This window comes from Colius striatus, chromosome Z (genome assembly GCF_028858725.1).
Source record: "Colius striatus isolate bColStr4 chromosome Z, bColStr4.1.hap1, whole genome shotgun sequence".
Classification (NCBI taxonomy): Eukaryota; Metazoa; Chordata; class Aves; order Coliiformes; family Coliidae; genus Colius; species Colius striatus.
Window position 1 is genome coordinate 43,977,510 of NC_084790.1, and position 9,947 is coordinate 43,987,456.

Sequence of the window (9,947 nt, forward strand, 5' to 3'; positions counted from 1 at the left end):
CATTCTATGGAGAGAACTGGTGAAGCTGAGATTTATTTTCATTTAAGACCTCACATCAGTGATAGAGACTCATTTTGACAATGAACCCGTATTAGGGGCAGAGACTCGTGTTGTTAAAGTTGGCCCCAGACCATGGGCAGCAACTCATTCTGCTAAGAACCCCGAGCCAGGGGCAGAGATCACTTCATTAAAGGCCTCATGCCAGGGACAGTAACTATGGCTGGAGGAAGCAATGTCCTGTGGGACTGACCCAATCACATCACTGCAGACCTCGAGCCAAGAGCAGTGATTCTCTTCATTAAAACTATGGCCAGAAGAGGCCGTGTCCTGTAGAAGAGACCTCATGTTCACAGCTGTAACTGTGGGGAGGAACCCACGACAAAGCAGCTCATTAAACTTATGCCCAAAAGAGACCAAGTCCCCAGGGAGGGACCCACTATCTGCAGAAACTGCAACTGTGGCAAGAATCCACGCCAGAGATATTCACTAAGGACTGTCCCCCGTGTGAGAGACCCTGTATTGGCAGAAGTCACAGCTGTTGGGAACAACCCACACCAGAGAAGTTTGTTAAGGACTGTCTCAGGGGAGGAATCCCGTGTTGGAGTAGGGGAAGAATGCCAGGAGTCATCCTCATCTGAGAAGAAGAAGCGGCAGAGTCCATCTGTGAGAGACTGACCACATTCCCCATTCCCTGCCCCCCTGAGCCGTTGAGGGGGGAGGAGGTAGAGATATCGGGAGCAGTGAGCTGGGCCCGGGAAAAAAGGAGGGATGGGGAGGGAGATCTTAAATTGTTGGTTGTAATTTTCTCATCATCCTACTCCCTTTTTGCTTTTATTCTGTTTTATTTCTTGTAGAATAAACTTTCCTACTTTCCTCTCTAAGTTGAGTACTGGAGTCTGTTTTGTCCAGAACCGTAATTGGCAGCGAGCCCTCCCTGCCCTTGTCTAAATCCACAACAACCTTGCTTATCTTTTTATTCCCACTTCGCTGGGACATCCACCATCCTAACAAGGGTGGGAGTTAATGGGGGCACTGAGCAAGAGACTGTCGTGGTGCTGCTGTGCTAGCTGGGACAAACCACGATAGACAGCTGTAATGTTATGAGCCTGCATCAGACTGGGCAACTCTATGGCTGTTTTATATTTACAACTTTATCTTTTGTGATCTTAAAATAACCGCACTGTGAAGCAAAGGGACTCTTCCTCCTTCCTCCTATGGAAGCTGAAGAACATCTGGTAATCTGTCCAGATATGAAATACTGTCTTACATGCATCACTTCCCTGCTTCTGTTTAGCTAGGGAACAGTGTTACGTTTTCCGTAGGTTTGCTTTAGGGAGATAAAAGATGTTTGAGATGTTAGGACATTGTCTGCCAGTTATTCATAGACTATAAAAGGCAATGCTTATCCAAGTTGTTTTGGAAGTTACAGGTTACAGATGCCTCAGAAATGATGAGGTCATCTAGATAAATTGTGAAAAGAGATTGGTCACAGCAGCAGAATGACAGTTTAAAATAGTCTCTCATTTTACATTTTGACCATGGAACACTGTCAGCTCTGCAATAATCACTGAAAGAGTGTCTCCTCCAAATAAATCCAGGTCAAATAGCATGATTTACACATACTGAGAAGAAGATCAACAAATACAGTAGCTAACTGAATGGATTGTTCTCTTCTTGCTAATACAGTGATGGGAACAACAGTAATATTTCTGCAAATATGGGCAATGGTGAACAAAGGAGGATTCAAAAAGACCAAAGGACACTACAGCTCAACCCGGCTTCCTAACAGGAACAGTTGCAATGTAAGTGATGGGGATCATGTGATTTGATGACTCACAGTTGAGCTAAGCAGTGACTTCTACACTCACCATTCCCCAACCCATACTAACCAGTACTGTGATTGTGTCTCCTCCTAATCGCATTCCCCGTCCCTCCATAACAGGAATGAAACAGGCCACAGTATTTTAAAAGACTTATGCTTGCTTCTCTCAGAGATTTCTAAAATGTTTCCTTCTGCTTCTCCTTCCTGTAAGCAACTGGGTATCATCCACAGAGAAACACTGTTATTTCTAGCCATGTATTCTCCTCCTCCCATACCCCACTTAACCAGGTCTTAACCAGGCAAAAGGAAGGAAATGCATCATCTTAGGACAGAAAGATTTCTTTGTTTTTTCCTTTCTAGCAATCAGACACTGCTACAGTATTTTTAAAGTAATTTATCTCTATTTTTTTATTCAATAATTGTGTCTTTGTTGCCCTAGACAATACATCTTAGGATGCCGGATTCCATACATTTACTTCATGAGTTAACACTTCCTGGATTGTCCTTTTCACACCTATGTGTATTTACACAAGGCATACATGGCGCTTCCAACACAATTACTATGGCAAAGAATTTTCCTAACTTTTTTCAGGAAACTACAGGGAAAGGGATATAGAGCTTGTGAAGGTAGTTTTACACTCTGTGAAAAAGTAAATAGTCTTAAAAGGTGACTGGAAATCAGCTTGGACTTTTCCAAGCAAGAAGAAAAGAAAGTGTCAATTTCAGATGTTGAAAATTATGTCTTTTATAAAGTTGCAATCTGATGTGCAAGGCCACAAGGGAATTAAATGTATAAATGATATCACATCTACCTCACCACATTTTCAGTCCAGAATTGCAGACAAAATCAGGAGACAGCTTTTCAAAACTGAGTTGAAGTTTCAAAACTGAAGTAAAGCATTTGTAAGCAAACCTTGTCTTTTTTTCTTCTTTTTTTTTCTTTTTTTCTTTTTTTTTTTTTTTTTTTTTTTAGAGGCAGTAACTGTCTTAAGAGTTCTTAAACTCTTCTAATAAAGAATGAGTACTGATGCAACTTTGGCAAATCAGACTGCAAGACAAGAGCAACTGACCTTTACAGACAACCAGTCAGCTGGAATATGAGGATTTATCTATCCACTTCCCATCTGAGGGCTTAATGTGATTTTCATACACAAGCCTGCAGTATGGAATGACAGAAAATTGTGATGTTTCTTAACAACTGGAATTTGAGCCTGCCTAGATATAAATGACTCCTGAGTTTTACAGTTTTATAGTAACTTTTCTGGTTTTTTATGGTGGGTTTTTTCATAAAAATCTGTAAATTTGGGCTGGACTTTTGGATCTGTGTTTTAAAGTTTTTGGTTGCTGTTTTCACTAGTCAACACTGTTTGAGCCATATATACATATCAAACACACATATATCGGTTTTAGTGTTTGCACAATATTTAGGGGCTGAAAACAATCAGAAAATGTTTAGATGTCCCTTTTTTATTCACACAAACTTCCTGTTCCTGTGACTGGTTTCCTCTAAGGAAAATGTGATGTGTTGGATGATTTCTCATTTTCTGTTAGGAGAGGAAGTATACAGTCCCACCAACATTTGGCTTTTCTGCTAATCTTTAGTCACTGAAGAACACCTGCAGCCTGTTAGCTTGTTCTGTTTCTCAGGATCTATAACTATCAAAATGTGTTGTTCAACAAGGCAAAAAGCTGATATTACACCACCTGCGAACATAATATTTTCTAATTTATATTTGTAGTATAAAGGAGACACCGCAGGTAGAATAATTGAAAAGAAATGTAAGTAACCATTCAGAATCACACACAGAAAGCCCAGTTGTTCCTAACCCAGGAAGATGAAAACTGTGAAAAAATTAAAGGATTTTACTTTCTGCTTTCATTACAGTTACAGTAACAGTAAAACTACTGCTGTAACCTACAAGAAGAAAGCAAGAGGGAACAAAATCTCCCTCCTGCTTCATTTTTCACCACAGGTTAGTGCAGTGTTGCACATGTTAAAACAACATGTCTAATTAGCTTTTTGATGTAATGAGATGGCTTTCACATGACCAGATTGCAAATAAATAGAGGTAACAAACTCAGACACCTAGGAATTCCCAGAACACCGAATGATTCCACACCACAGAGGAAGAAATGCTCTCTGTTCAAGGTTTCTAGTAGATGTAGGGATGTGGAGACATCTGCAATATGAAACAGTGCAGGTTGATATTACATGTTTCCAAAAGAGGAATGTGTCTGGTCCCCACATTTACATTACTTCATCTCAATTTCATACATGTTGAGATCATGTTTGTTTTTAATGTTTTATCATGAAATCATAACATCCAACATCAGCCACTGACTGGTTTCTGTCATATCTTACAATCTACAGACAGGCAAACTCCATGATTTTTTTTTGTTCTTGGCCTTTACATCTCATGACACAAATTCATTGCATCACTGTGGGGGTTTTTTGTGACAGTCTATATTGTACATATGAAGTACATTAATGTAGAATATCGACACCTGAGTAAAACTGTCACAAAATCAGAGTTAGTATCTGGCTTAGATAGATGCGAACTACAAGAAACAAAAGAGAATCAACAGCTCCAAAGACTCCAATTTTTAATGTTTTTTTTAACTTCTAAAAGTTTTGAGTACTTCACAGTCATGGTAGGAGGTGGGGTAGGTGGGGGGTGGTGTAGTCAAGAGGAAAAAATTGCTTATTGTGTATTACAATTTAAATTGTTTTCCCTTGCTATCTTAGTAATACACTGATATGTTATACAAACATCCCTTCTGATATTTCTCTACATCCATACTAACCTATGCATTCCTTCCTGGCTCTGTGCTGAGGATTTCTTGCCACTCAAATAAGAGAAAGGAGTACTGGGAAAATCCCATCAGAGGGAGTTGAAAGCCTTTGATCAGCGGGAGGAATGTAGGCTTTCTTTTTCAAGAAGAGATGGAAACAGGACTTAGTGAGAAAACTGTTAATATTTTTGCTAATAGATAACATGGAAGAATAAGGGAAAAAATGTCAGTGATGTCACTTACTGCTCATCAGTAGACTGGCATGCAGAGGCTTTTACTAGAGACACTGTATAAAAAATTTGAAGACTTTCATAAAATTGACTTGTCTGAAAATAACTGAATAAGTAGTCATTTGTAAGGTTTCTTCTTAATACTCTGCCATTATCTCATTTCATGACCACAAGCAACTCTGTAATACCTTGATGCTTCAAACTACCTGCTCTGAAAAGGCAGATTGAGGATAATGACCTTATCTGAGTGTTTCATCACAAGCAAGTACTTTCAGAAAGACTTCTTGTTGAAGATGATTGCCTAGGCTCTTTCTACAGACACACATACAAAAAAAACCAAAAAAACCAAAAAAAACCCCACAAAAAAATAATAAAAAAAAAGAAATTACAAACGAGGACTTGCAAAGGGTGTTACATCCTACCCAAAGAGAGGTGTAAAATATCAGAGTGGCCTGCTTCTCTTCAAAAGCCTTGTCTCTGTGTCTCCAGTGACTACAGAGAGAACTTTAATTACCAGTTTAAAGCAGACACTTAAATAGAGGACAATGAGTTGTATTGTCAGATAATGAAATTAAGACTTATTGCTTATACAATACATTCCTATGTAATATTTTTGTGACAGTCTTTTGTCTATACATGTAGCCTTATTGCATCAAAACTCTGCATATTTATAGATAATCTTCAGTCTTGAATTTTGGTAATTGAGAATCTTGACTATAGAAGAGGATTAAAAAAATATCTCTGATGCTGATCTCCCTGTTTCAGTCCTGTTCTGGGCAGAATTTAGTTTGCTTTTACTCATTGTCTGTGATTTAAGTGCCTGCACATCACAACTACTATGCTCTTTCTCAGAAACAGCTCCTCTACTGGACTCTGCACCTGCGTTATACTTCATGTCACTTCCTGTGTTTTCAATTCTTCAGTGCAAGAACTGAACCTACTATTCTGGCCACACAATTACAAAAGATCCAGTATACTGTTCAAAATCTGGGCTTGATCCTGAAATCTTTACTTGAGTGATGAAAGAAATATTGTTTGAATAAAAATGCAGATCCAGGTTTTTAGAATGTGAGGGATTTTTTTGTAAGCATGAAGATTATAAATGTAAAAATATGTAAGCATATATATACATGCATGCACAGGTTTTAGAGAGCAGCTGTCAAAGCTAGGAGTAAGAATTAATTGTACAACTCCTGCTAAATCAGTACAAAACCTCTTTGTGCTTTTAAATACTACCTCCATCACCTACATCTTCTTCTGACTGTTGCAAAGGGTACATTTCACTAGTGACAGTTGAGTTGTCATATTTTCCTTCAGCTGTAAGGTTAAAGAAGAACAGTAAAGACTCAAAACCAGAAAAGCCTCAAGGAATCATTGAAAATTAGGGAGTGCAGGCAAACAAGCAGAGCATTCTCACGTTAAGGGAAGGAAAAGCAAATCTGCCAGCTGTTCAAGAGAAACTTGTAGTCTATGATGTTCCTTTTGTACATTCAGTTATTTCTAATGACACTCCATTTACTTTGAATACACTTATTTTTATTTTAATATATTCCTTCTAGAGCCTTAGCTGTGATCTTTTACGTAGACAGATTAAGTTATTTACCCATTTTGCTGAAATGCAACAATTTACTCCATAACAAATATCTTTCCTGAGTTTTTTGTATTATAATATTTAGCTGCAGAAGACTGATCTCTAAATCCATAATATCAAATATTTGTTTGGTAATTGCATTGCCAGAGGTCTCATTTAGCCTATAACAACCTGCAAAGCTGCAGAGGACACAGTGTCCTCACAGGTGACCCCTTTAGACATATTTTTCTGCAATACATACAGGATCAGGCATGGTTTGTCCAAATTATAGCAACTTTGCAGTCCTGCTGACTCTGATAGAAGTTACTTCAGGATTTTTACAGAGGAAAATGACAGCCAAGTCACACTGCTTTGAATGAAGGGTAAGAACTTTTGACTGTTAGATAGGTTTTAGTTTACCGACAGGTCAATTAGCACCAGCTATGGTGCATTACACTGCATGGTGTGGGTCTAAGTATGTAGCATGTGTCTATGAATTTCAATTATACAAGCTTGGACAGGTAAGCCAAGTGAGTAACAGTAATACATCTGCAGACTTGCTAGATTTCAAATCCTACACTCTAACATGTGACTGGTTTAGAGCTTTTATTTCAAAAGTTTACCTAAGTAAAATAACACCTCAGTGTAGGGGTTTTCTCCTTTAGCTTAATTCCCATGGAAGACTAAGTGTTTGTTGTGTATTTCCTCCCCTCTCCCACAAAAATGGAAGAGAAGTAATCATGCCAAAGTGGTTATCTAGCATATAAGATATTCTGCAAAGAAAGTGTGAAGTTAAAGATCTAAGAGATAGGCACACCTCTTACAACTGAGGAATGAAGTTCAACTGAAATGGACTCTAAATAAATAAATATATTCTGCAATATTTGGTGGACTGTCTTTTTATGTCTGTCTGCTCTTTGCTACTAAATAAACTTTAAAATATCCCTATATACCATTCTGAGAATATTTATTTGTTTGCTTTTGGATCAATCACATATAGTGACTATTACCCTCTTGGAAAGCTAATCTGCATTTTCGTGGCTTTCTTATGCTACAGCAAAGGCAGAACACTTAGTGTGTTTCAGAACTGATATTTGGTTCATATTTATGATAATGAGGACCTGTCAGTTCCAGTTCCTAGCATTAATTCTATTAATAATCCTTATCCCTTGGATGGACTTACTAACAATTTATTAAACCCATGACATTTTGCTTCAGTAAACTCCAGTATAGAAAGCTGGCAAGGTGCTATCCAGGGCCTTAATTTTTATGTCACTAAGGAAACTGTACATACATGAAAAAAGGAAACAAGCATTTAGATGGCCCACAACTTCAATTTAAGACCCTTAAGAATTTTCACAGATTTCATGTACTTGTATTGTGAAGGGACAAACAAGGACCCCTACGACACTTAGCTAAAATATTCTATTTCCTTCAAGAGACTTCCCGGTAACACAATTTTCATTGCACATCACAAAAACATGCATCATGCTTTACAATATCTATAACTCTGTAACTATTGTCATATGCTCTCATCTGTTGCAGATGACTATGAGGAAGAAATCAAGATGCTCCATGCAATGGCTTCATAGTAGTAAAGAAATCTCGTGGAACTAAACATGTCCTTCTTTGGTACAGATGACACAAGACTGCATTGCCAATGCCTTGATCTTCACACAGTATCTTAGTAAGGGACAAGTTTAAATAAGCCCTAATACTTTGTTAACACTGTTGTACCTGTACAACAAGTATCTTGCTTTCAATTCTGCACACTGCTCCCATGGATTTCACATAAGTTATTGTATTATAATGTTGAAAAAGAGAAAAAAAGGGAAAAAAAATCAAGAACTTTCTATGGAGATTTTATAATGTGACTTGTCACAAGACAATTGACAAATAAATATTTGTGGGCTTTTCCAGCAGGTAAAACATCTCTGTATTGGAAAACAAATGTGATGCCAAACTATCTAGATCATGCTTTATTATCATGAGATAATCCCTGATGAAAATAATACAAGTTCACTGTTTTCTGCCTTAATGCTTTCTTGAATGTAAGAGTGCCATCAGAAACAGAAGGAACATGGAGAGGAGACAGGGAAAACAGAAGACAATATGGTGATAGTTTGAGAACAGAACAGCTCCTACTCTAAAATGGCCAGTGACATGTCAGATCCAGGGATTACATTTCCAATTATTTCAGACACTTCGGGGGGAAAAATGAATATGGTTGTTGTAGGAGCCATAGGACTTTTCTTCATGTAGCAAAAAAATCAAGCTAAGCAAGAGTATAATAGAACTATTTGAGAACAAGATTGTCCATGTGAATGAGGAAGCCATTCTTGAAGACCTATACCTACAGAGAAGCTTTCAAAGATCGCAGTCCATTTCCTTCTCCATAGTGACCTCAGCTGACTTTTCACAATGTCTGTCTTCATGAGCAAAGAACCTTTTAGTACTATTAATGCAGTATAACCAACATAGTATAACCAAGTCATAACCAACAGCAGGAAACAGAAATTGAAGATAGGAAAAAATTAAATAAGTTTACATCTAGAGTGACTCTTCCTTAGCACAGATTAAGCAGAAAAAGGAGACAGACAAGATCCAGTGAAGTTCTCATTAGACACATGGAAATATTTCTCCCTATGAAGGGTGGTCAAACACTAGAGCAGACTACCCTGAAAATTAGTGGGATCTCCACTCCTGGAGATTTTTAAAACTCAATAGAAAAGTCTTCTGTAACCTGATCTGACTTTGAAGTTACTCCTCCTTTGAGCAACAAGTAAGTTAAAGCCTTTAAAGTTCTATTTCAACTAAAACTATTCCAAAATGTTGTGATGATCTCTCAGCCTTTCTTATCCTCACATCAAAAGCATATGCAGTTCTAGAAGTGTTACATTAACCAAGTAAAAGTAACACGTGAACAGAAACAAACTATGGCATAAAATGAACACAGTTAAGTGTGACAGGAGGACAGAGCAAGTGAGTCATCAGGAATATGTACAAAGATGTATATACATACATTTTGTATTTACATACATTTCCATATATTTTGTATTTGCATACAAAATTACTAACTTGGCCAACAAAATAGAATGTAAAAACTTGATCAGCAACACAGAAACAAGTTTTCTGTGATTTGCATGACAGACTACGCATTTATGTCACCCCTTCCAGTGTCAACAAAGTTGAAGATATTGCAGTACAGTATTGTAGTTCACAGCTACACTTACATCCAGTTGGTTTCCCTACATACTTCAAATAAAAGAATGAACCAGACATGAGACAGGTAGGAACAGATTCTAGTACCTGATTTTTTTTAATTATTGAATTATTGGTTTCCATGATGACAGATAATTATTGGGTATTTTTTAAGCATGGTTTCACGTATTAAAATTCAAGAATCTGAAAAGAAAAAACAGAAGGTAATAAGAAAGGAAAAGCATAAAGAGATACTTCAAAAAATGTTTTTTTAAGAATGTGAATCAAGTTTTGAAAAGGAATAGATTTTTAAACAGAAAAGAAACTCCTT

The 9,947-nt window shown here is 37.4% G+C and overlaps 1 long non-coding RNA gene across 1 annotated transcript; it reads left to right on the forward strand.

Moving 5' to 3' along the window:
- Positions 1-1,518: 1,518 nt before the first annotated feature.
- On the forward strand, positions 1,519-9,690 carry LOC133628910 (uncharacterized). Its single transcript, XR_009820897.1, has 3 exons — positions 1,519-1,598; positions 1,687-1,802; positions 7,961-9,690. It is a non-coding gene; the product is annotated as an uncharacterized LOC133628910 (long non-coding RNA).
- The last annotated feature ends 257 nt before the right edge of the window (positions 9,691-9,947 follow it).